The sequence below is a fragment of the Schistocerca cancellata genome, chromosome 4 (genome assembly GCF_023864275.1).
Source record: "Schistocerca cancellata isolate TAMUIC-IGC-003103 chromosome 4, iqSchCanc2.1, whole genome shotgun sequence".
NCBI lineage: Eukaryota > Metazoa > Arthropoda > Insecta > Orthoptera > Acrididae > Schistocerca > Schistocerca cancellata.
In genome coordinates, this window is record NC_064629.1 from 69118261 (window position 1) to 69144276 (window position 26016).

Below are 26016 nucleotides of genomic sequence, written 5' to 3' on the forward strand. Positions count from 1 at the left end.
CCACACACCGTTGGGTGGCTTGCGGAGTATAAATGTAGATGTAGATGTAGAACGTCAGCCCAGGCGTTTCTGATGCGATCGACAATGTCCTATTCGCACTTACTGGTACACCTTATCCTTTAAATATCCCCACAGAAAGAAATCCGGCGATGTCAAATCCGGTGACCTAGCGGGCCAATTAATAGGGTCACCTCTGCCGATTCACACGGTCTAATATGTACCGTGCTTCCGCTGCGTAATGCGCTGTGCATCCGTCATGCTAAAACCACATATCTTGTCGAATGTCCAGGGCAATATCTCACAGTAGTACTGGTAGCTCCTGTTCCAAAACGTTCTATATTTGCATTAATTTAAGGGACCAATGAGTTGTTTCCCATGATGCCACACCGCACGTTAACTGAGCATGGACGTTGATGGCCAACTTACCGTAAGCAGTAGTGATTGTATATACGCCAGTATGCATATTATTCCTTTTGACGCTACCATGATTTGTGAATGTAGACTCTTCGAATAATAGTACCTGGGCAAAACCGTGGGGGTTGTTTGCATTTATTAACGCTCCGATTCACAAAACACTACCCGGTTAGGGAAATCTGCGCCATGAAATTCTTGATGCAGTGTCACGTGCTACGGATGATACTTACGACGGTGCAGAATTGTGACAATACTACCTACGGGCATACTGGAGACTTGCAGTGTAATTGCCGGGAGCCTACCCGTGGGTTATAGTGCACTGTCGCTACTACAGCTATATTATTAGCTCCTCCTTGAAAATGTTTGCTTCATTTCCTTATGTCGGCCTGCACGCTGCCATCAGACACACAGGCGTTCACAACCTTGTAAAACAGCGAATGAGAGCTAGCTTTATCTGAAAACGCTCGGCGTACAGGGCAACAGCAGCCACAGCCTCAGCCTAAATTCTTCGTAAATCATGATCATTTCAGTTTTTTCTTCCATGGTTTCAACATTCATCGTCCACTTGCACGTTTGCACTCGAAGGTAGGTGACCAGGCAATAAACACTCCGCATGCAATGTAATGTTTAGAGCCGCTATCTGTCCTACGGCTGCAAGACACATAAGCTCCAGTCACAGTGTACTGCCTGTTATGGTACGTCGTAGTGCGCTACACGGTGGCGCGTCGAGTAGTACGCGATTTGATACGTCGGAGCAATACAAAGTTGCGAATGGGGTTTCCAACTAGAAATTCTGAAATACTGCAAGTCCTGCCCTTGCAGCATGGAGGTGGGGTCTCACGTGCCATCGTATATTCAAGGGCCATTGAAGGTCGTAAATTACGATTGTGTACCCACTTAGAGTCCTCGAATACAGCGCGATCTGTGGCGAAACGAAGAACCTGCTTCAGACAAAATGTATTTAGATTTTACAGTAGAATCGTAATCTACAATAAAAAATGGTGGCTCCCATTGAAGATTTCACCACTCACGTGGTGGGGTGGGTGGGGAGGCGCGGAGGGGGCCATGTGGTAACATTGGACGTCCTCCTACGAGACAAACAAATTGGAGTTTTGAAATATTTCAGCGTCTTCAGCTAAAACGAATACCCTGTATACCTCGGCATTTACAACTAATTATGGAGGATGTCATTAACTAACAACCAGTCGATGGACTAACATGGGAGAGACCTACTTCGTGGAGTGTTGCCATCATGGTAATGCCCATAACATCAGCAGACACTTCCAAAATATATAGATTTTACTGTGACTGTCAACATTTTAAGGATAAAATGGTAACAGATGCATACCCAATACTCAACATCATGCGGATCTCTGATAACTTTGGACAGTACCGGTGCTTCTCTAGGCTTAAACAGTGGGTACCTTCAGAGGTAGTTCCAGAGGACCAATCCAAGACAGCAATCTGGGTCCCATAGAGTGGTTATTAGTACCAGAGGATGCCACTGGAATTAAAGACTGCACCAATTACTTTTCAAACGTTGTTGGATGGGCTATTAAGGGAACTCAAAGCTTGGCAATCTATGATGTATCTTGATGATGTAACTGTGGACTCAAACAATATAAGCGACATATAAAATGGTTAAGAGAGGTTTTTGAAACAGTTCCAAGTCACACACGTTATGCTAAGCATGGAGAACAGTCATTTTGACTTGGAGGAAGTTTCTTGCTTAAGGTATACAATTAGTGACGAAGGAGTAAGACAGACCCGAGATTGGTACAAACTGTAGACGATGTTTTGGTTCCTATGACAGACACGGAGCTACAGTCATTTTTGTTGCTGGCCAATTATTATAGGGAATTTGTAAAGGGATTTAGAGATGTTGTGTGGCCACTTATACAGCTACTGGAAAAAGCGTGAAACTCGAGTGGGCAAAGGAGTGACAAGTTGCATTCGAGGGATTAAAAAAGCTTTGACGTTGAGCCTGGTGTTGATTTTCCCAGAGTGTTAGAAGGAGATCGTGCTGCCATGTGACACTTCCAAAGAGGCACTGGGTTATGTATTAAGTCAGGTGGCAGATAGTGAAAATCATCCTGTGGTTTACACTTCACGGCACCTGAATAAAGTCCTAAAATACTATTCTATGACGGAAAAAGAAATTCTCAGCTTAATGTACTTAATTACATATTTTCGATGCTGTATGCATGGAAAGAAGTGGAAGATGGGAAACTGATCATGCAGCTCTAAAATGGTTATTAGAGGTGAAGGGTTCTCCTTGCAAATACACAAGGCTGACATTGAAACTCAGCGTGTTCGATTACGAAGTTGTGCATAAGCAGGCAAGAAGCACGGAAATTCGAATGATTTGAGCAGGAAGGTTACAGAAATGCAGGCACTGGGTAACAGCCTTGCAGAGTAGTGGGAAGAGCAAGCTGCTGATGCCGACTGCAACCTGGAGATTACGCAAAAATGGAAATGAGCGTACGGCATCGTGGGCCGGAAGTCCCCCTTTCGGGGAACTTCGGCCGCCGAGGGCAAGTACTTACTGCATTCGAAGCGACATTGGGCGACTTGCGCGTCGAAGATGGGGTTGAAATGATGATGAGGACCACACAACGCCCAGTCCCTGACCGGAGAAAATCTCCTGCCCCAGCCGGGAATCGAATCCTGGCCCCTTGGCGTGGCATTCCGCCGCGCTGACCACTCAGCTAAAGGGGGCGGACTGTAGCGCAGCTGTCAAGTGACAGCAGGGGGAGGGAGAGTAATTACGGCTTGCTGTTACCAGGTTGCTGTGCACCAGAGCTAAGGATGAAGGGAATCCTAGTCGTGGCACTGCTTCTCTTCTTCACCAAGGCTGAAGAGGGAGCGCCATGGGATCTGCAGTTGGAAAGCGGAGCGCTGTTTAGCGTGTAAGAAAAGTGCTACTCACCAGTCGCCGATGAACACTGACACTAAATTTAAATGTATGGAAGATGAGGAATAAGATATGGAGATTAGAGAATGCACTTTCGGGGTTACGACAGAAAGTGGAATTCAAAGCTGCAAAATTAAGAAAGGTGAGGGAGGAATAAAATAATTTGCCTCTGTCCAACAAACAGTTAGTGTAGTAAATGCAGCAGACGATAGATTAATACCATGTACCTTGCAGCGGCACAAGAGGGTTTGGTTACATGCTTGTGGAGGGGTGGGGGGTAGGTAGGGTGTGGAGATACTGAAAACTGTATTCGGGACTGCTGGTGATAATGACATTCGGGAACTAAATGGTACTACGAAGAGAGGAAAGGAAATGGCAAAAGTAACAAGCCAGTTATAGAATGGCACACCACGCTGTTGTTCAGTTTGGAACAAAAGGTGTTAAACAACACGCACACATTACGGAAATTTGCGAGGGATTACAGACCCGTGTGGGAGTGGTGGACATGAAGGTAACAGGCGTGAGGCTGTTACAATCATTGCGAGTAGTAATGACAAGTTTACAAGAGGCCATTCACCCTGCAGTAAACAAAGAGTTAAGTCCAGCATTCTTACAGACAGAGCCGTACATGATTGGCTTATGAAAGGTACAACGGGAGTCATCAAAACAACTGAGACTCATCGCATAGTTGAGCAAGAGGAATTTGCCGCTATAGTATCGTAAAGGAACAGTGGAAGGTAAGATGGACCAAGCACGGTAACATGTGCTGGTTGGGTTCGCACTGCTAATGGTCACACAGGGTTTAGGGATTCACCATTCACCCTTATCATTAAGGTGGAGAACCTTCGAAAAATTCGTGCAGGTAAGTACACGGAAAATACTGCTAAAGCTATAGGCTGGGGATAGGCACGCTTTAAGTATTACAATATGCTCAATCCAGTTAATCCAGACACATGGGAGGTTTAGTTGTCCTTAGGCCAGGATTGTCTGCAGAAATTCCTGGAACCGCAGTCCTACATCCAACAAGCAGGGGTATATTTGAAGGGCTTATTTCAATAGTGGTGCAAGTCCATTTTTGTTCATTCTGAGATACAGAGTTCTAACGCTAAATGAGCGCTGAAAAATCCGCAGTTGAGATACCAGAAATATTTAAGTATGTATACTGAAACGTCCCCTTACAAAAAAGTATGGAAGACTGTGCTGGTAAACCTCTTACGTTATTTGATTTTCAAACAGCTGAGCAAAACTGAATGTACTCAGACATTTCTCTCTTTACTTATTCTGATCATCACTAAACTGACAAACAATATTTTTAGAGCAACGCAATCTGACTTTAAATAATCAATACAAAAGAATAGCCCTGACTAACAATAACCTATACCTTTCATGAATCACTTACCTCACAAAAATCTTCGTTACTCGAACTACTGCAATACAGCGAGCACCAATACTGCAAACTAAATAAAAGATTCTAGCTATTGAAGGCTCTAACTACTGATAGGCACAGTTAGCAAATGAAAGATTTTGATAGAGAACAAACAATGTATTTACCTTAATAACGTTCAAAAGTCATCAGACATACAGGGTGTTACAAAAAGGTACGGCCAAACTTTCAGGAAACATTCCTCACACACAAATAAATAAAAGATGTTATGTGGACATTTGTCCGGAAACGCTTAATTTCCATTTTAGAGCTCATTTTAGTTTCGTCAGTATGTACTGTACTTCCTCGATTCACCGCCAGTTGGCCCAATTGAAGGAAGGTAATGTTGACTTCGGTGCTTGTGTTGACATGCCACTCATTGCTCTACAGTACTAGCATCAAGCACATCAGTACGTAGCATCAACAGGTTAGTGTTTATCACGAACGTGGTTTTGCAGTCAGTGCAATGTTTACAAATGCAGAGTTGGCAGACGCCCATTTGATGTATGGATTAGCACGGGGCAATAGCCGTGGCGCGGTACGTTTGTATCGAGACAGATTTCCAGAACGAAGGTGTCCCGACAGGAAGACGTTCGAAGCAATTGATCGGCGTCTTAGGGAGCACGGAACATTCCAGCCTATGACTCGCGACTGGGGAAGACCTAGAACGACGAGGACACCTGCAATGGACGAGGCAATTCTTCGTGCAGTTGACGATAACCCTAATGTCAGCGTCAGAGAAGTTGCTGCTGTACAAGGTAATGTTGACCACGTCACTGTGTGGAGAGTGCTACGGGAGAACCAGTTGTTTCCGTACCGTGTACAGCGTGTGCAGGCACTATCAGCAGCTGATTGGCCTCCACGGGTACACTTCTGCAAATGGTTCATCCAACAATGTGTCAATCCTCATTTCAGTGCAAATGTTCTCTTTACGGATGAGGCTTCATTCCAACGTGATCAAATTGTAAATTTTCACAATCAACATGTGTGGGCTGACGAGAATCCGCGCGCAATTGTGCAATCACGTCATCAACACAGATTTTCTGTGAATGTTTGGGCAGGCATTGTTGGAGATGTCCTGATTGGGCCCCATGTTCTTCCACCCACGCTCAGTGGAGCATGTTATCATGATTTCGTACGGGATACTCTACCTGTGCTGCTAGAACATGTGCCTTTACAAGTACGACACAACATGTGGTTCATGCACGATGGAGCTCCTGCGCATTTCAGTCGAAGTGTTCGTACGCTTCTCAACGACAGATTCTGTGACCGATGGGTTGGTAGAGGCGGACCAATTCCATGGTCTCCACGCTCTCCTGACCTCAACCCTCTTGACTTTCATTTATGGGGGCATTTGAAAGCTCTTGTCTACGCAACCCCGGTACCAAATGTAGAGACTCTTCGTGCTCGTATTGTGGACGTCTGTGATACAATACGCCATTCTCCAGGGCTGCATCAGCGCATCAGGGATTCCTTGCGACGGAGGGTGGATGCGTGTATCCTCGCTAACGGAGGACAGTTTGAACATTTCCTGTAGCAAAGTGTTTGAAGTCACGCTGGTACGTTCTGTTGCTGTGTGTTTCCATTCTCTGATTAATGTGATTTGAAGAGAAGTAATAAAATGAGCTCTAACATGGAAAGTAAGCGTTTCTGGACACATGTCCACATAACATATTTTCTTTCTTTGTGTGTGAGGAATGTTTCCTGAAAGTTTGGCCGTACCTTTTTGTAACACCCTGTATATTCATGACCTCCATCTTTACAAATTTCCTTTTTCTGGCGGACACACGTCCAGATCGTCCGCTTATAGTAACCTCTCCAAACTTTGGCATCTCTCCCTGGACATCCACCACTGCTGGCGGCTCACCTCCAATTGCCCAACGCTACGCGCTGTTCACATCCAACTGCCCAACACTACACAAGCGAATATTCCAACAATGATTCCAACCAGTGACAGACTGCACACAAGACAGTCAGTGATTTTCATACAGAGCACAACGTGGCGTTACCAACATAAATACCTAAACAGCCTACTTACAATACTAGAATATTCCTGGTATCTCAACAGTAGATTTTTCAGCGTTCGTTTAACTTTAGGACTCTGTATCTCAGAATGAACAAAAATGGACTTGTACCACTATTGAAATAAGCTCTTCATTTGATGTACAACATCGTAGCGGTGGTAGCAAACTGCTCTGTGCAGAGTAGGGTCAGAGGAGCAAAGCGGCGGCTGTGCATGGCTGTGAGTTATTAGTTAATGGGACGTTCTCACTGGCACTCAAGTCTTATATTTCATATTATTTGTCATTTCTTGCTTATGCAATAGGAACTGCTTTTATAGGCTCACTACTTAACTTCTTCACTTTTTATTACTTCCTGCTGTGTATTTTATTATTCAATTTCATCAACTTACGTAAGTTGTTTAACTGATCTCACCCTTACTACTAGCGCCACCACGGGGCCCTTCCCATCAACCACCTTTTTGCCTCACTTGACGTCGCGTCCTTCATGCACACATTTCATCAGAGACAGTATTTCTTTATTAGTGAGACACATTCCTGTGAACGCCGACCTATCTACACCGTTTGCTACTGGTCATTGGTGAGTTCATTGGCTTCCCTTATAATGAATGCTCAGCTTCGTGTGTAGTTCGTGTTTTTTCATTCCAGCATGGTGTTTTTTATCGTTTCGGAATTTTTATCTTCAGTTTGGAGATAACGATTCTGCTTCAACCGTGACTAAGGTGTTAGCCGCGATGGCTTTTAATCCTGACTAATGCGGCCTCCGCTACCTTTTTAAAGTATGAATCTTTGTACCATTAGCTTATTCTGCCACTTAATGTTCTAAATATATTTGCGAATCAAAACTTTACTGTTACAATTACTTTGTCAGTTTTTCAGTTAACATGATAGTGCGCTGTTGTTGCTGTCGTGGTCTTCAGTCATGAGACTGGTTTGATGCAGCTCTCCATGCACCTCTATCCTGTGCAAGCTTCTTCATCTCCCAGTACCTACTGCAACATACATCCTTCTGAATCTGTTTAGTGTATTCATCTCTCGGTCTAACTCTACGATTTTTATCCTCCACGCTGCCCTCCAATTCTAAACTGGTGATCCCTTGATGCCTCATAACATGTCCAACCAACCGATCCCTTCTTCTAGTCACGTTGTGCCACAAAATCCTCTTCTCCCGAATTCTGTTCAATACCTCCTCATTAGTTATGTCATCTACCCATCTAATTTTCAGCATTCTTCTGTAGCACCACATTCCGGAAGCTTCTATTCTCCTCCTGACCAAACTATTTATCGTCCATATTTCACTTCCATACATGGCTACATTCCATACAAATACTTTCAGAAACGACTTCCTGACACTTATATCTATACTCGATGTTAACAAATTTCTCTTCTTCAGAAACGCTTTTCTTGCCATTGCCAGTCTACATTTTATATCCTCTCTACTTCGACCTTCATCAGTTATTTTGCTCCCCAAATAGCAAAACTCCTTTACTATTTTAAGTGTCTCATTTCCTAATCTAATTCCCTCAGCAACACCCGACTTAATTCGACTACATTCCATTATCCTAGTTTTGCTTTTGTTGATGTTCATCTTATATCCTCCTTTCAAGACACTGTCCATTCCGTTCAACTGCTCTTCCAAGTACTTTGCTGTCTCTGACATAATTACAATGTCATCGGCGAACCTCAGAGTTTTTATTTCTTCTCCATGGATTTTAATACCTCCTCCGAATTTTTCTTTTGTTACCTTTACTGCTTGCTCAATATGCAGATTGAGTAACATCGGGGAGAGGCTACAACCCTATCTCACTCCCTTCCCAACCACTGCTTCCCTTTCATGTCCCTCGACTCTTATAACTGCCATCTGGTTACTGTTCAAATTGTAAAAAGCCTTTCGCTCCCTGTATTTTACCCCTGCCACCTACAGAATTTGAAAGAGATTATTCCAGTCAACATTGTAAAAATGCTAGAAATGTAGGTTTGCCTTTCCTTAATCTATATTCTAAGACAGGTCGTAGGGTCAGTATTGCCTCACGTGTTGCAACATTTCTACGGAATCCAAACTGATCTTCCCCGAGGTCGGCTTCTACAAGCTGTTCCATTCGGATGTAAAGACTTTGTGTTAGTATTTTGCAGCCGTCGCTTATTAAACTGATAGTTCGGTAATTTTCACATCTGTCAACACCTGCTTTCTTCTTTGGGATTGGAATTATTATATTATTCTTAAAGTCTGAGGGTATTCCGCCTGTCTCATACATCTTTCTCACCAGCTAGTAGAGTTTTGTCAGTACTGGCTTTTCCAAGGCTGTAAGTAGTTCTAATGGAATGTTGTCTACTCCCGGGGCCTTGTTTCGACTCAGGTCTTTCAGTGCTCTGTCAAACTCTTCACGCAGTATCGTATCTCCCATTTCATCTTCATCTACATCCTCTTCCATTTCCATAATATTGTCCTCAAGTACATCGCAGTTGTGTAGACCATCTATATACTACTTCCACCTTCCTGCTTTCCCGTTTTTGCTTAGAACTCGGTTTCTATCTGAGCTCTTGATATTCATACAAGTGGTTTTTTTCTCCAAAGGTCTCTTTAATTTTCGTGTAGGCAGTATCTATCTTACCCCTAGTGAGATAAGCCTCTACATCCTTACATTTGTCCTCTAGCCATCCCTGCTTAGAAATTTTGCACTTCCTGTCGATCTCATTTTTTGAGATGTTTTTATTCCTTTTTGCCTGCTTCATTTACTGCATTTTTATATTTTCTCCTCTCATCAATTAAATTCAATATTTCTTCTGTTACCCAAGTATTGCTACTAGCCCTCGTCTTTTTACCTACATGATCCTCTGCTGCCTTCACTACTTCATCCCTCAAAGCTACCCATTCTTCTTCTACTGTATTTCTTTCCCCCATTCCTGTCAATTGTTCCCTTAAGCTCTCCTTGAATCTCTGTACAACTTCTGGCTTAGACAGTTTATCCAGATCCCATCCCCTTAAATTCCCACCTTTTTGCACTTTCTGCAGTTTTAATCTACAGTTCATAACCAATAGATTGTGGTCAGAGCCCACATCTGCCCCTGGAAATGTCTTATAATTTAAAACCTGGTTCCTATATCTCTGTCTTACCACTATGTAATCTATCTGATGCCTTCTAGTATCTCCAGGCTTCTTCCATGTATACAAACTTCTTTCATGATTCTTGAACCAAGTGTTGGCTATGATTAAGTTATGCTCTGTGCAAAATTCGACCAGGCGGCTTCCTCCTTCATTTCTTACCCCCAATCCATATTCAACTATTATGTTTCCTTCTCTCCCTTTTCCTACTATCGAATTCCAGTCACCGATGACTATTAAATTTTCGTCTCCCTTCACTATCTGAATAATTTATTTTATCTCAACATACATTTCAACAATTTCTTCGTCATCTGCAGAGCTAGTTGGCGGGTAAACTTGTACTACTGTAGTAGCGTGGGCTTCGTGCCTATCTTGGCCACAATAAAGCGTTCACTATGCTGTTTGTAGTAGCTTACCCGCACTCCTATTTTTTATTGTTTATTGTACCTACTCCTGCATTACTCCTATTTGATTTTGTATTTATAGCCCTGCATTCACCTGACCAAAAGTCTTGTTCCTCCTGCCACCGGACTTCGCTAATTCCTACTATATCTAACTTTAACCTATCCATTTCTCTTTTTAAATTTTCTAACCTACCTGCCCGATTAAGGGATGTTAGATGCCACGCTCCGGTCCGTAGAACGCCAGTTTTCTTTCTCCTGATAACGACGTCCTCTTGAGTAGTTCCCGCCCGGAGATCCGAATGGGGACTGTTTTACCTCCGGAATGTCTTACCTAAGAGGACGCCATCATCAGTTAACCATACAGGAAAGCTGCATGCCCTCGGGAACAATTACTGCTGTAGTTTCCCCTTGCTTTCAGCCGTTCGCAGTACCAGCACAGCAAGGCCGTTTTGGTTAGTGTTACAAGGCCAGATCAGTCAATCATCCAGACTGTTGCCCCTGCAACTACTGAAAAGGCTGCTGCCCCTCTTCAGGAACCACACGTTTGTCTGGCCTCTTAAGAAATAAAACAAAAATACAACTTTATTTTAGCAATATTATGGTGATGTATACACACACATTGCCACATATTTAACGTAAATAACTAATAAATATTATTACAGTAAAAATATGGCAGTGCACTATGATGAGGGGACTTACGAAAAGTAATGCTAGATTTTGACTCTCACACTTACAAATCGTCAGTACATTCAATAATACTAAAATTATATGAAATTTAACCCATAATTTTGCCAAAAAAATTGAATTTACCACAAAAATTATTAAAGGCATAATTACAAAAATTTCTCAGGCGATGCCAGGCATCAGTTCATGAATTTAAATGCACGTAGACACAGTTCACATACCATTGTACTGTGTGCAATAAACAACAAGGTAGACTTCCTGAAAGAGTGCATTTTAACATGTGTAGCACATAAAGCTCAACAAAAAATTACATATACAGAAATTGATATGAAATGAAATGTCGCGTTGCGAGGGCCTTCCTGCGGGTACACCTGATCACCTGGTGCCAGTCTTTTGAGGTGACGCCGCTTCGGCGACTCGCGCGTCGAATACAGAAATTTAAAAATGATGAATTACGTGTTCATTTAGTCCTTCGTGGACAGATAGAGAGAAAATAAAGTAAAGGAAAGAATACACACTGGCATAACGCCTTCTCTTCCAACGTAATCTTGTGCAAGCCTAATCTCAAACAAAAAACCTGTGTCACGCCCAAGTCTGCGACACGAGAAATGTACAGAGGCACTAGCATACCAAAATTGGAAGAAGTAGTTCAGTTCAAGGGAGGAGATTGACTGTCGTCTTCGTCTGTTGGTAATTGCGAGCATAATACCAGGTGCTTTGACTAGAACTCCTTCACTCACAAGACGTGTTATACAGACAAGCTCGACGTTGCATCTGCTAGATGAGATGTGATGACTGCTGTCAAGATGGAGACAAGACAAAAGCCTCGTAGAACAACATCTTCTAATTTGCACAGGTTCCGTTGTTTCTCAGTAGGTGAGGAAATGTTCGTATGTACCGACTCTGCTTGGTGTGGTAGACTGAATACAGAAATTAACCTGAAAGGATATGCTTCTCAACTGTACTGACGTTAGTTACACGCTAATGTTACTCGCAGAGAGCAAGGGAAAAATTGTTTGCGGCATCGCATTACCAGACACACTACTACTATCTACAGATATTTGTCAACTCAGGATTGCTTTTCGACGCTGACTGTTCATGGGTGACAGCTAAAGTATTCATCAAGAAGAGAAAAACTAGGAATATTGTCCTGGCACAGTGGTGCTAGGCACGGCAGGCTGGCCAGTATCGTCACGGACAGAAAAGGAATGTATTATCGTGATCTCGGCCCTCCAGGGTTTTCCTTGCCAACTTGCACAGAGATGCTTTTAATGTCTGTTCCCTCTTTTTACGGCAAGGCAAATGCAAATCAGATTTCATGCCGTTGCATCGTCTCAGAGTACATATTCAGGTGTAGCCACCTTCTGTATGCCTCCACACCACATACGTAGTACAGTTGAGGAACTTGGACGTAGCTCGTTCAAACGGCTGGACGCCATGAAAGAAAAGGGGCTGTCGCACCGCCCGTGTTCCCGCCTCTCTTCGGCACATCTGCTTGTCGGTCGTAGCTGACCTTTCGTAAATGCCTCCGCGTTGCCCCGAGTGCTCGTGCCAGCAGCCATCCAAACAGTGTCTGTTGCACTCATTCGTACCATGTCTCCACTGTTACTTTCTTACCCTTTGTTATTATTTACATGTTATTTATAAAACATAAAGAAAATTACCCCACTAGAAACTCTATGTACTGGATCACATATTTACAATTACGTTGACTCTTTCAGGAAGTACTCTTCCAATAACTACTGTTTTAAGTGTGATAGCTTGTTTACTGATCATTTGAAATGTATTAACTTTAAAATTAATTTACAATCATCCTTACAACCTATTACTTATCGATATCTCAATTTATATCCTTACCATAAGCAAAAAACCATTTCATCAAAACATTATATTCAAAAAGTACGACTAACCCTCGTGTAAGACACAGTTTGACTAGCTAGTGCGAACTGTCCAGTTAACTGGTTAGCAAAAACATGCATTACACGTCTTCTCCATCCATGCATCCTGTTAGTTCATTTAAACGCACTTAACCTTGACAGACTCATATCACAACCACTGACTAACAGAAATGAAATGAGAAAAACAGAAACCATCACCAATCCCTCTGCTACTCTCAACTAACTGGCCAGCCTTCTACTCTTCTACGCATCCGTTTATTTTTTCTTCAATCATCACCTCTCATCTTTCTTCCTTATACCTCGTTTCTTCTCGTCATCGCTGATATTTCTTCATTCTGTGGGTTGTCATTGCTGACTTTTGTCTCTTACTTCAATCAACAAGGTACACACAGCACCCACCAAACCTATGAACAGTAACTTGCGAAAAGATGGTAACGCAACACCCTCCCTCTCCGTCGGCCCATGAAACGATAATTAAGAACGTATTTTTACAATCTAAGAAGAAAAAAGACCGACACACCACGAAGGAGTTCTACAAATAGGTCAGCAATTGTTATTCATACAGGCATCGACGGAAAATGGAAACAGTAAATTCTGGCGGCCGATCGGCAAACGTGTGACGCTGCAGTGCAATTTCACAGCTCAGCTGGAATTAATAGTAAACACGAGACATGTCGATACGAAGGTATGAGGTCTTTGAGATTAGCATTCAGTGTACTCAGCTGTACACTAACTACACATCGCAGATGTCAGCATTTGAGAGAACGTATAGTTGGGCTTAAAGAAGCCGGTTGGAGTAATCGGTGAATCGCTCGACATTTGAACACGGGCGATGCCACTAGTCGACGCTTTTAGTGGGAATGGACGAACCATGGTCGAACACAGCGCCAAGAAGGAAGTGTCCGATCTAGAGAGACAACCGAACTTGAAAATGGACCAGTCGTCAGTAACATTTTCTGGTTTACTTATTCGTTTTCGATTACTTCCATCCGATTACCGGTATTTTCCTCCTGGACGTGTTCATGGAGTACTTATAACTCCCTTCTTTCTTCCTGATATTCCGATCTCCAATAGCCTTACTTCAAATTCTTCAGAAGAGTAAACAATGACTTTCAGATTAATTTTCACTCCAGTGCTTGTATATCTCTATTAATGCTGACTTGTAGACTATTAGTCATTCTGTTTCTAGCTTTGAGTACTGCATTCCCTCAGCTCCTAATTGTCGCTCATAACACGAAACAAAATGTAAGCTTAAGACAAGAAATTTACTTACAAGAACATCCTGTACCCGTACATTTCATGCTTCCGAGCAAAAACTCCGGAAAAAGTCCCCAACTGTCCGCAAGAAGGGCCTACACATACACCTGGCGTTGTACACCACTAATTCTCTCATTTCCTCTTCTCTCCCCTCTGAACATGGTGCAGATGGTGAATTATCGTGGACATTAATACTCGCAACCTCATCGCATAACTCTTCTTTCCACTAAGGATAATTAAAACTAAGAAAATTTTGAGACCCGAGACTGTGTTTAAATCAGCAAACCTTCCTCAAGTACCCAATAACTCTACTACTTTACGAAACCAGTGCAGATGCGCACAAAATTTGTCCTTCCCTATTAGTGGTAATGCGTAGCACAACTCTTCCTATGGGGACCATGATAACAAGGGTTTCATCTTTCAGCTATCAAAATAAAGGAAACACATTCCTTGGAATAGGGATGTCATGACAACGGTAAAAAAGAAAAGAAAAAGAAAATCCTTATTATTTCCCTCAGAAAGGACTACTTGTATCACTGAACATAAGATACCCAGATTTTGATCACTCATTCAATACGCACTGCCCTTTAGATTCACTGCACCAATGCTATGTACAACATTCAATCCAGCAAGAGGATAGGATATTAGGATATACAGGGATTCACTGATCATCTCCTTTACTGTTTATGCACATGTTACGGTATTCAATTTCATTCTCATTATCATGGAGGAAGCATTTCATTTCTGCCCTCCAGGCCTCCAGAGACATTTCCTCTACTATTTCCATGTCATCTCTACTACACCGACGATCAGACACAACCATATCACCGCTGTCCTCGTTGCGCCAGATCGACAGGAAAAGAGCAGTTCTCCTTCGGACTGCCTCCTCCTTCTTTGCCACTCGCGAGTAGCTATCAATGGTCGGTTCAGGACGAGACAACAGTCTTACCGCATCTGACATCATGTTTCACATCCGGTGTCAGGCTACACACTCAGGCTTCTTGGTGTCCCCACTCCCTCTGCCTCAGGCAACCAACAGGTATTGATCAAGGCCACCCAGGAGAACCACCAAGGCAATTGTGCTAGTTATATTCCAGGTAATTATGTAGGTCTATAGTTGTCATGTGACATAAAATGGAAGGAACCCTCTCTCAGACAATGGGAACAAGGACCACCTCCACAACGCCTCCCCTCATCTGTTTCCCCGCCTCCAGTCTTCCTGGACCAATGAGGACCATGCACCCCCTCCTCCCTCTCCCCCTTACCATCTTTTATAGCTGGGACACTAAGGTGGGTGTAGTTCACTCAAGTACGAGGCAGCATAGAGAGAGTTTGAAGGATGTGCGTATTTCTTTGTAATTACTTATGTTTCTTAAAATCAATTTAACATTACATCATTCAAGGCACCAGCAGAGTCCACATCCAGACATATGTAGATACCCTAATTTTTAAGTATTTATCCATTTTTTCGCATTTTCCCCGAAATTTTACATATTTTTACTGGATTTTCCATAGATTTACATATTTTGTCCATTTACACAAGACCCACCACATTTTTTCCGACATCACTTCCACGTGATGATGCGCTCAGGCAATCACAACGTAGTATGTGGCTGAATTACATGTCACTGACATTGAAGCACATCATTGACACTCCATCTTTTTTAAATGGGACACTCTGGAGCTGTACATCATAGATTGTAGTCTGTATCTGTTTGTTAATAACAAATTACGTCGTTCGAGATCTATTTGTTTGTAACAGTTTAATATTTAGTCATTGCAGGGACCAACAGGAGCCTCACCAAGACATATATGTAAGTACTCTCATTCATACCAAATTTTACGTATATTTTCCGCAATTTTGCGCCTTGCACCCAGTTACGTGAATTACATGTCAATATCACGTCAACATTGTGTCACGTCATGACAACGCATCACAATGTCACATCACACTGTCGCAAGCACTATTAAGCCATCACACGATTACTAGTGTGTGTGATGTCGTAGTCTGTGTTTGAAACGAACACATTGGCAGAAAAGGTACGTCATGTCGTTAATGTCATATAAATTTCTATCTATAAGCACTACTGTTTTGTAACGAAAGGTATTGTATCAGAAATACCAGAACTTCATTACCAGATTTAATGTTGCCATAGTAAAATACAGATGCTTCCAACCAAATATACCGTGTGTGTAGCAAACAAAATACTCCTCTAGAGAGGCGAGCAACCCCAGCGAAAATCAGGTCGCCTGGTTAGTACACACTACCCAAAAATTACCGACGACGTTGTGGTATAATCCTCTGAAACCTGTTGGATGACATTGCTAACATATTATTTCTCGACGAAGGGTCTCCTGCTCACGGTAGTAATTGCAAACAGATCCCAAGATGTAGTATGGAACTCATTTTACCATTGTGGCCACCAGGTCATGAACAGGAGTGCTGCACATGGTTTCCTAACACTACGCCTGACCATGTCCCGAGGCACGGCAGAGAAATTTGCACGATATATGCGTAATCATCTCCGATATGGCAGCTGGTACAAATGACGTTCAATCCTTCAGGGAGAGGGCATCCCGCCGCAACAAAACCTGTTGTAGCTTGCCCACGCCTTTCCAGATAAACGTTGCAAACATTTTGAGCACCAAGCACCCCCTCCTCACCCCTCCATACTTTCTATATGGAACACCTAGGCAAACCAGTAGTAATTCGCAGGCACCTACATGCTCACCATGGGAAATCCTTGGACTCCTCGCGGATAGACGTTGCTGACAGATTAGAGGCAAACACTCCCCTCTCCACCACTCTTCCTCTCTGGATCATTCAGAAACATACTCTGTCATACGCCCAACTGTCACGCTTTTGGAACTAGAGAAGGTGACTCCATTTTCAGCACGGCAGCCTCCCTAGGTGGAAGCGGAACACGTAACAAAGTAAACACTGCAAGATGCGACATTGCGAGACTCGTAAATACAACTGCAAGAACAATGACTGTTGACGAGATCCGTCAGAACTCAGAGGCATAATAAAAAGACATGTAACCAGCGGATTATTAACGTGCGATGTCACTATTAGACCTATAAGACACGTGAATATCAGGTTGGTGCATAAGTTCTTAGCGATTTTTTTTCGCATGTTGGCATACCAGTTGTTATGATTTTATTTATCGATTGTAATTTTTATTTTTACATCGCTGTTGTTATTTGAGTTTACATATTGTCATTTTGTCGTTAGGACCTAGTGAGCGAAGCTGTGGGCGCTAGAAAATAGAGTGGCAAGTAATGAAATCGGAATATTTCCTATATATATTTCTGTTTGAATTCAATACGGGGATGACAGGAACGAGCCAACGAGAAACATTTGCGCCGCGTATGAGGATAATGTCACTGGATAGAGCACGGAAAGATTTCTTGTTTTAAGAAGGATCGCCTTCACATTATTGACTCTCCACATTCAGGAAGGTCGTCAAGGATTGATGAAGGTCGTGGAAACGCATTAATCCACAATCATCCACAGAACTGGCAAATGTGATGAACTGCAATCATTCCAGCATTGGGAGACATTTGTATCCAATGAGGAAGGTTCAGAAATCGGGTGTATGGGTACCGCATGCGATCAGACAAAATCTCAAAGATCAGCAGGTGGCCACATGTGCATCTCTGCTTGCTCGTTATCATTTTGCTCGTGAACAACACGCTGTACCGTTACTGGTGACGAGAAACGGTGTCTTTACACTAACGTAAGGAAAACAAAAGAATCGTTGAGCCCAAACAAAGAAGCTACCCTCTCCGTACAAAAACCTACACTTATCCACAAAAGATAATGTCATGAATCTGGTGCAATTGTGACTGTGTGGTATATTATGAATTGCTCCGCCGAGTTGTAACTGTCACTGCTGACATTCTCAAAAATTAAGACGTCTTGCATGTGCAATCCAAGAACAACGACCAGAAAGAGTGTGGGAAGTGATGCTACTGCACGATAGTATCCGCCCGCATTCTGTTAAACTGACAAAAAGCACTATACAGGAGTTGTGTTGGGAAGTCATTCCACACCCGCCTTCCTCACCTAACCTTCTACCCTCAGATTTTCACCACAAACTACGAATTTGTATCTATTATGCAATGTACAATATGCAAAAAAGCCTCATATCTCATATTCTATATTCACATTGTTTGTAGAATGGCGGAGAAACTAATGTGCATTGGTTTAAAATAAGGATGTTTGACCTTTAATTAGGTAAATGATGAACAGTTTTAAGGCACTGAAGTGAATATTCAGAATGCGTGTAGTCATTACAACTTGATCATCAGGAGTTTCTACCTCAAACCATTATTTTCTTTTCTTTTGGGGTATCAGTACCATTCATAGGAAGCCACAGGTGTTAATGCAAGACGAAAACATCTACTAGCACAGGGAGTGGTTTCGAAGTTTAGTAGTACATACATTTGCAGTTCCCACTGTTTTTCCTCATCACAGACGAGCAGTGATCTAAGAGGGTATGCTTCTTAACATAAACTCTCGTTAAAGTGAATCCATCGTCATTCCAAGTGTGTATAAAATAATAAGAAAAAGCACCTGCCTTTTAACTGGGACATAGAAGTATGTATATTCTATTGCATCTCAGATGCTGTTGCATCAGTGGTGCTAAGTGGAAAGCTACTTTTAAATGATGAATCTATTACAGGAGTTAAATAATGTTTGTGAATAAGTAAGGCTGTTTGTAGTAAAGGAGAAAAAGTATTACTTAATGTAACAGAAATTCTTTTTTTTTATACCTTTTCCTTTGTCTCTCTCTCTCTCTCTCTCACTCTCTCTCTCTCTCTACGTGATACGTAGCTGTGAACCATATTCCTCATATCTTCATATCTGCAACAGCAGCAACATCGTGTGCTGAAAATTATATTCAGCACTACTATATGTTGATAAATTATGAAGGAGTCGCAATAGTGTTGTACAGCAGCAGACGCTGTGCCATCCATCGGAACTAAAATTCAGTGACAGCAGCAACAGTTGCTGTACATTGAAAGGGCGGGACCATCCTCCCTCATGTGTAGAGCGTGAGATGCAATACAAGAAGATGTATTAATAAACCAAACAATATGTTTTTAGTGTTTCGAACATTAATTCTGACTATCCATCACTTATGACTCAATTTTTATATCATACTTGCAAACACGCTCATTAAACCCTATAGATGAACTATCTGTACACATAATTAAGTTTGCTTGGAACCCTCAAATCTAAGCTATTTATGTGATGTCTAACACACGGTCATTATCATGCATTTGCAGATTGTAACACCGTCTATTGAATCATCAGAGTTATCAACATGTCCCCATCACGATCGTTAAGTATCAATTGAGTTTCACTCACGGCGTTACTGACCCCCATGAAAACTGTTTTGATGTTCTGTAAAAACGTAGAAAATCGTATTATTTCAAAGGTCGTGTTCACTCATGTCTAAATATGTTCGAACACACACACAGAATGCATAAAACATTATAGCAAATTGTAATTCATACAGCTAACAACTGACACTATTCGCCCCCGTATGATTCCTGCGAGCACTACGGTGGGAGAAATAAAGAATGAACCACAAAATCCATAAACACACGCTGTCAAATTTCAGTTAATCAGGGGAAGAACTGACGCTACTCTACCTGGCATTACACTCCTGGAAATGGAAAAAAGAACACATTGACACCGGTGTGTCAGACCCACCATACTTGCTCCGGACACTGCGAGAGGGCTGTACAAGCAATGATCACACGCACGGCACAGCGGACACACCAGGAACCGCGGTGTTGGCCGTCGAATGGCGCTAGCTGCGCAGCATTTGTGCACCGCCGCCGTCAGTGTCAGCCAGTTTGCCGTGGCATACGGAGCTCCATCGCAGTCTTTAACACTGGTAGCATGCCGCGACAGCGTGGACGTGCACCGTATGTGCAGTTGACGGACTTTGAGCGAGGGCGTATAGTGGGCATGCGGGAGGCCGGGTGGACGTACCGCCGAATTGCTCAACACGTGGGGTGTGAGGTCTCCACAGTACATCGATGTTGTCGCCAGTGGTCGGCGGAAGGTGCACGTGCCCGTCGACCTGGGACCGGACCGCAGCGACGCACGGATGCACGCCAAGACCATAGGATCCTACGCAGTGCCGTAGGGGACCGCACCGCCACTTCCCAGCAAATTAGGGACACTGTTGCTCCTGGGGTATCGGCGAGGACCATTCGCGACCGTCTCCATGAAGCTGGGCTACGGTCCCGCACACCGTTAGGCCGTCTTCCGCTCACGCCCCAACATCGTGCAGCCCGCCTCCAGTGGTGTCGCGACAGGCGTGAATGGAGGGACGAATGGAGACGTGTCGTCTTCAGCGATGAGAGTCGCTTCTGCCTTGGTGCCAATGATGGTCGTATGCGTGTTTGGCGCCGTGCAGGTGAGCGCCACAATCAGGACTGCATACGACCGAGGCACACAGGGCCAACACCCGGCATCATGGTGTGGGGAGCGATCTCCTACACTGGCCGTACACCACTGGTGATCGTCGAGGGGACACTGAATAGTGCACGGTACATCCAAACCGTCATCGAACCCATCGTTCTACCATTCCTAGACCGGCAAGGGAACTTGCTGTTCCAACAGGACAATGCACGTCCGCATGTATCCCGTGCCACCCAACGTGCTCTAGAAGGTGTAAGTCAACTACCCTGGCCAGCAAGATCTCCGGATCTGTCCCCCATTGAGCATGTTTGGGACTGGATGAAGCGTCGTCTCACGCGGTCTGCACGTCCAGCACGAACGCTGGTCCAACTGAGGCGCCAGGTGGAAATGGCATGGCAAGCCGTTCCACAGGACTACATCCAGCATCTCTACGATCGTCTCCATGGGAGAATAGCAGCCTGCATTGCTGCGAAAGGTGGATATACACTGTACTAGTGCCGACATTGTGCATGCTCTGTTGCCTGTGTCTATGTGCCTGTGGTTCTGTCAGTGTGATCATGTGATGTATCTGACCCCAGGAATGTGTCAATAAAGTTTCCCCTTCCTGGGACAATGAATTCACGGTGGTCTTATTTCAATTTCCAGGAGTGTATTTATGCGAGCACTACAACGGGAGGTCACTCGCCAACGGTAAGTAAAGAATGAATCACGAAAGACATAAAAACCACTAGCAAATTATAATTTGTGAAGCTGGGAACTGGCACTATTCCTCCTAGTAAGATTTGTGTGAACACTACAGTGAGGGGTCACACTCCTACAGTAAACAAATAAAGAATGAACCGCTACGCAAACTACATAAAACATGGGTGCAAATTATATTTTATTAATCTGAGAACTGACACTCTTTTTCTTTGTATGACTTACACTATACTGACAAATAGTGAACCATCAAATAGCATTTATATTGTCACACAGAAACAAATGATCAGTTACGCCCAATATTAGGTGCCATCGCAACTACGGCTGGCAGCAGACTGATTCGAAACCCAGCTTGTGATATGGGACTGAATAGTGAGGATGGTGGAGGTTATGTAATATTGAGCTGTGATAGACATGCCATCAGGTGGATATCGCTTCGCACAATCATGAGCCGGGTGGACTTGAAGGCGTGTTCAGCATAGTCTGATTGTGCCACAGTGCTTCGTTCAGTCAGCATAAGCTGTGGACGGTTGCATTTTGGCGCGGTTCTCCGCAGGTCTCTCATGTCTTATTTCCAGCAGGTGCGTACGTGACCAAACGCTGAACACTTGGGAATTTCTGCGATAGCAGACACTCCGCACAGCGATCAGCAAAAGCGTCCGATAATTTGACATTCGCTTTTGATCAGCAGATGAACCATCTACGTGATGAAGTGGCACATACCTGGACTGAAATATAATAGTACGTTTTGAGAACACCGGTGGAAGCGGGATAAGATTGTGCCACCTACAACCACGTGGCTGTGAAGACCCGCTCTTGTCGCCTACTGTTTTAAATCCACCAAAGAATGCAGATGCTAACAAATGGTTCAAATAGCTCTGAGCATATGGGACTTAAGTTCTAAGGTCATAAATCCCCTAGAACTTAGAACGACTTAAACCTAACTAACCTAAAGACATCACACACATCCATGCCTGAGGCAAGATTCGAACCTGCGACCGTAGCGGTTGCTCGGTTCCAGACTGTAGCACCTAGAACCGCTCGGCTACCCCGGCCGTCGCAGATGCTAACCGTTTTCACCTACAATGTATAAGAATGCATCTTTATGCCTGTTCTAGATCTCTCCAAACTCCGTAAGTACGGGTACCACAGTATGTCAGATTTCATTGTATACGTGTTTACCTTTTTTCCCTCTTTTTATAATGACATGGCTCTACAAACTACACATGTAAATGTGTGGAACAATTTTGTGAATCCGGATCCCCCAACCACCAAACAACCACGGCACAATGGCCCCGTAACACCATCTGGACATAGATTTCTGTGGTTTATCGTGAACGATTGTTTTAAATGGTATGATCACGCGTCACATGTTAAGGTAGTTACAAAAAGAGAAATGTATGGATGTAAAATTAATAGTGATTTAAAGCCATGTATTGGTATTAAAGTAGAAAAATGTTGTGAACTCTGTATGGGAGGGATGAAGGATCTATGCGGAGCGTAACCTGTAGACACTGTACATCTCGCGAAGATAATGTGTAGGTACAAAAGCGATGAACGTTACTTCACATTACTTGAATCTTTTACTGTATATCGTGTGTACGTTTACTATTAAGGGGGTGTGATTAATGGGTACTGCAGAATTATTACTCATAAACCAGATTTCTTTTACCCAGCACTGTTAGATATTCTCCGTAAGCAAATCACATTTTCATAAATTGTGTGGTGATACACATAAACTTTTTTCTATGAAATATCTGGTAAATGGCACACACAATAGGACTGACACGTATAGTAGTGTCGATCTTTATTAGTGCAGACTTCAGCAACAACTAAGACTACATGTTTTTGCTGACTGGATCAGGACTACATTACATGGTTATTTGAGGTGATGTATTTTGCTAATTGCGAGACGCTGAACAAAACTGTTTAGGTGTATTGTAAATCATGTTGCACGCATACACATCTGATAATTAAAATTACTATGCTATTGACACATTTTCTTCTTTCTCTCTGATCGAACGTGGTGGCGCAGTAGTTAGCTCATTGGACTCGCATGCAGGAGGACGACGGTTCTATCCCGCGTCCAGCCATCGTAATTTAGGTTTTCCGTGATTTCCCTAAATCGCTTCAAGCAAATCCCGGAATGGTTCCTTTGAAAGGGCATGGCCGATATCCTTCTCTAATCCGATGAGATCGATGACCTCGCAGTTTGGTCTCCTCCCCCACAAATCAACCCCGCCGCCCGGAGTGGTCGAGCGGTTCTAGGCGCTACAGTCTGGAACCACGCGACTGCTACGGTCGCAGGTTCGAATCCTGCCTCGGGCATGGATGTGTGCGATGTCCTTAGGTTAGTTAGGTTTAAGTAGTTCTAAGTTCTATGGGACTGATGACCTCAGAAGTTAAGTCCCATAGTGCTCAGAGCCATTTGAATTCGAAATCAACCCCAACCCCCCCTCCCCCCCTCTCCCAATCTGTCTGTCTCTCTCTTTAATGCAGAATGATGGGATCATTGTCCATTAGTCAGACACGTTACAGTTGGGGGCCTGGTATGCGCTACAGAACAGGACTGGAAGCCATCGTTTTTATCTACGGTCACTATGGCCGTCAAAAAGCGTCATTTCCCTGGGGATTTTGCTACTCTGTTAAGCACGTGGAAAAAAAATCTAGTGAGAGTAATTATGACAAGGAAAAGGAGATGTCTGTCATGCTGATGATTTAGATTTCTAAAGGAGGTGATGTGTCAAGCAGAAGTGGTTGAAATCATAGCGAGCTCCTTTTGGAACCTACATCGCCGAAATTGCTTCCACCTTTACGCAGATGTTTTTTTCTGCCACTAGTACGAATAACCGTCATCTTGTGTTTACTGTACGCGTAGAAAGAAGGACACGTGAGGGAGAAATGTGACAAATTCTAAGACAGGAGGGTGTCAGATCTAAAATACAACATTCCTGGAATTAAAGTAGAAATGGATGACTTGTGAGAAAACCAGAAGACAAGAGAATCGAAGCATTTGAAAAGTGGTGCTACAGGAGAATTTTGAAAACTGGGTGGACTGATAAGGTAAGTAATGAGGAGGTTCTGCGCAGAACCGGAGGGGAAAGGAATTTATGGAATACAATGACAAGAAGTAGGGACAGGATGATAGGTCATCTGTTAAGACATGAGGGAGCTGTAGAGTTTAGAAACTATAGAGGAAGACAGAGACTGGAATACATCCAGCAAATAACTGAGGACGTAGGTTGCAAGTGATACTCTAAGATCAAGAGACCGGCGCAGGAGAGGAACTCGTGGCGGCCCACATCAAACCAGTCAGAAACCTGATGACTGAGAAAAGGGTGACTTGTGAATGGTCACACGTATTTCTGGCTGGCAAGTATAATAATCAGTCACAGAACAGTATCCCAATAGTTTTAATTATTTAATATGGAATTATGCATTCCAGTGGTTTGGCCGCATAATAATAGCGAAGTGACAGATACACAAAATTACTAAGATAGACTGATGTGGTGTTAACGCACGGTCTTCCGGAGAATTAATGTTGGTATGACTAAACTGGGTGGAAGTATGTCCACACCAACCGATTGGGATCGGTAATGAGCTACACAAAAGACTAAAAAGGAGTTACTGACGGTGCTAGTATTATGGTCTATATCTTGGTGGTCTTCTTTGTTGCACATCCAGATGACTGTCCATTCGTTGTAAGCACATCAGTATGGAAAACTCTAGTGAGAGTATATATGAGAATGTAAAAAAAAAACACACACATCTCTAAAGGGTCAGGCTGTCTTGCTATTAACGATATAGAGTAGATTATATCTTTCTGGTACGTAAAAACGGAATTCTTTGTCGTGCAGTCCTAGACCATCACCTATTACAGTTTTCGTATTTGTATTCGTAACATCGTTCGTCAACTTGTCTACAGGGGGGCGTAATGTTAGATTAGATGATGTTGATCATGTCATCATTTTACTGTCATGACTCCTAAAATTAGAACACATACGTGTTACATTTGTAGATGGTGTGGAAGACTGAAGTTTTAATGAATTATTCGGTAATGGAAGGCTGTAAAATCTCGATATTTCACTTAAAGGAAATACATTCAGGATCTATAATCGTTTAAGAAACCACGTGCTGCATGCCTATAGTTTTAACGTAGAAATAGATTACGCAAAACAGCTATACTGGCAGGCGATCTAATAGTGTAATTCTGTTGTTTTGCCAGATGACTGAAATTAATTTCGTCAGCTCCGTTACTTACTATAGACCCACGAGCGGGAGACAGGATTCATTATGCCCTCGTAGCTGTGGATGGAAGACACATGATTTCCCCAGATGTGTTACGATCGCCGTTGGATTGCCGGAATGTGCCGTGTAGCTGGAAAGCATTGTTTCCTACCTACCTCCTTTCCATACCGTTGCCTTTCTATTTCTTTCACCGAATTATTTTTGTTTAGTCCGCCAGTGTGAACTTTCCTTGCATAAAAAACTTCCAGAAAGTCATGTCTTAAGCCTCCTACTAGTTGATACTTTTTTAAGAATACCCGAAGAGCACATCTCCAACCTTAATGTGGAGCGGGAGGATAAGTGGCAGTGATCTGTTAAAACTGTTCCCACTCTACCTGCCTTCCGAGAAGTCACTGGGCTGAGAACACTTTGTTATGGAAAGCGCGCTTGGCCGACCTAGGCCTTGTTGTAGAGAGGCCATTTAGTTGCTAAGGCCGATTCTCCCCACGGTTCATTAGTCTAGCGTT